The sequence below is a fragment of the Perna viridis genome, chromosome 10 (assembly GCF_037379345.1).
Source record: "Perna viridis isolate PV_CMFRI_1.1 ecotype Kerala chromosome 10, ASM3737934v1, whole genome shotgun sequence".
NCBI lineage: Eukaryota > Metazoa > Mollusca > Bivalvia > Mytilida > Mytilidae > Perna > Perna viridis.
The window spans coordinates 37,656,387-37,659,483 of record NC_142454.1 but is presented as its reverse complement, the minus strand read 5'-3'; positions in this window follow the sequence as shown (position 1 = coordinate 37,659,483).

The window sequence follows — 3,097 nt, the reverse complement described above, 5'->3', positions numbered from 1 at the left end:
GGTCTAATGTTCAACCGGGACCGGATATATATCCGTAAACAAATTAGTTTCCATGTCGACAGCTAATATATATATCAATCGCTTTTTATGATCGCATAGAATCCAAAATAAAGTAACCACCATTAAACTACCCTCAACAGTTATAATTAACAATTATTTATAACCCACACGCACATGCATATTTGAAACGTAATCATGATGACACAGTATTCATTATCATTTATAATAGATTATTTCTGATGCTCAAACAATTTGGTGAAAGAGGAGGCCTATCTTTGTATTTTATAACAGTTATTATTTAATAAACTGTCAATATGTTGATAATATTACATAATTTTATGTTAGTTTATTAGTGTTTTCCGGGAGTTATAAGAGTAATCAAGGAAACCAAGGTTCCTGCGGAAACCAAAAGAATATAATCCAGGGACAAAGACCAGACATTGAAAAAAGACACATATGTATACCACAATGAACACAAAATAACCAAAACAATACTGACAAAGCAACGAAAGTAAGTGAACAACTCGGGACTACGCTAAAAAAAAAACTCAGAGCATGGCATGGACCAGGTGCACCAGAAGGGTAAATGTCCTCTGCTTTTCTAGAAATACCCGCCGAGTTAATTGCTCATACAGTGTCAGAAATCAAGTCCGGGGTAGACGAAAGAGAAAAGAAAAACTCTGACGATTTTCATGAAGCAGATGGATTCACTGTAACAATCCACGAGTTCGTGGGGACGACCATAAAATTTTCAATCTTGTTGCAAATTAACCCTGTTCCAGAAGCCTAACTGCAAGAAGGCTGGCGCGGTACAAAAAGTCTGCATAGATATGAGACTGACTTCACAGTGTATGTCAAGTTCTTTGGGGTGGATGCGATGTTTAAAATTCCCAAAACTAGGATAGTTTAACGATAATTCATCTATATAGCAGAAACTGAGATTGATTAAATGATCTATAGCTAAACAATGTTCCTTCTTTTTAATCAGATCAGCTGTAAAGTCAGCCTCATCAGGGAAATATGTCAGCAAGTAGAGGAGCACAATTTGTTCCCATTGGAATGCCGACCGTTGGTTGAAAAACGCGTCTACCACACTGAACAAATATGTTCAGCATTTTGAAAACATCTTCGGTATATTTGGAAGATGATTTGGAATTTTTTTTTTCAAAGTATGAGGAATCTCTACCAAGAACTACGTATTTATGTCTAGGTGTACCGTCTTTTTTTTTAATAACAACGATGTATAATGTTTTTAATCCGAATTTTAGTCGGAGTATATATGGGGAATAGAAGTATAAAGAGTTGAAAAATCAGTTATTCGTCCCAAAAAGCTTTAGGGTCCTTTTCATTCATGTTATTAAGGTCAGAACAGATTTTTCCCAATATTACATGGTCACCACGGGTCTACAGGGCGTTAAGTTCGTGTTTCTCCAACATAGTAATTTTTCAGACCTTAGTTTAAAACAACAATCAATCAAAACAGGGGATTAATAGGCCCAATTAAACATACGTATAAATCAGGGAAGCGTCCTTTTGCGCCAATTATTTTTTCTTATCTGTAGATCATTCGAGTCACAAGCCTTTTTTTATTTGTTTATTGGGAACTCATATTTGCGTCAGTCTACCTCTACAGGTAGTGTGCATAATATTATGTACCATGGAGGCCATTTTAATATTCCGAATAACTATAGGCCAATAACTTTTTAAAAATGGTATTTTTTCAAAGATTTTCATGGGTGTTTTGTATAAAAATTTACTAGATTGGGCCGAGAGAAATGACACTCTAATTGCTAATCAGTTTAGTTTTCGTCCCAAAAAGTCAACAGTTGATGCTGTCTTCGTGCTACACGGTATAATTACGTCTGTATTGAGTAGGAATGAAAAAATTATGCACTGCGTTCATAGGCATTTGAAAAGCCTTTGATCGTGTAAACCGTCGTTTATTGTGGTATAAACTGATAAGCATTGGTATTAGCGGTAACATGACATCTATGATACAAACAATATATTCTTCTGTAAAACTTAGTGTTAGATGTGATGGAAATATATCGGATAATTTTGCTAATTATATTGGTGTAAAACAAGGCGATATTTTACCACCTCTATTATTTCTATTTTTTTTTTATTAAAGGCATTTCTGGTGGCATTCGCTCCTACCAGGGTGGGGATAACCAGTTTTTTTTTCGCATTGAATGAAGCTTTGTTATACTTGATTTTATTTGCGAACGACACTGTGCTATTTAGAAAAACTCCGAAATTTCTTCAAATTCGGTTAAATAGTCTGCACTCGTTTTGTAGTAAGAGTAAGCAAGGGAACCAAGATTCTATAGTTGAAATCAAAAGAATGTAATCCAGGGACAAAGAGTGACATATAGACGTCAACAAAAGTAAAACAGAAATAGTTATTTTTCGCAATGGACGGAAACCAGTTATGTATAGATGGTAACATTAAATAATGAAGAATTAAAAGTTGTAAATTCCTTCGTCTATCTAGGTTTCCTTTTGGATTATAGCGGCAAATTTCAATCTATCCAAAAGCGTGTTGCTCAACAGGGAGGAAGAGCTCTTTCGTCGTTATTAAACATTTTAAAGACGTTATATTTATCTCATCAAAAACGTGATATGTTTGACAGTTTGATCACCTCAGTATTGTGCTACGCAGCAGAGATATGGGAATTTCACTATGCAAATGAAGTCGAACAAACACATTATTAACTTTGTAGATTTTGTTAAGCTCCTAAGATCTACACCAACATTTTGTTTATTCGGTGATCTTGGTTACCTGCCAATGTATATTTTGCGGGAGCAAGGAATTTTGAAATATTGGTAAAAGAGTAATCAATGGAACCTAGGTTATAACGGTAATCAAAAGGGTGTAAACCAGGAACAAAGACCAGACATGGAAAATAAATATAAACAACAAAGAACATAAAGTAATTAAAATCATACATACAAAGTAACAAAAGTAAATGAGCAATTGGGACTCCACTGAAAACTGGGAGCATGGACCAGGTGCACCGGTAGGGTAAGCGTCCTAAAGTAAAAGCGTCGTTAAAGATTGTTATAAATAAACTGATATTGTTTTGCAGTAGTTTCA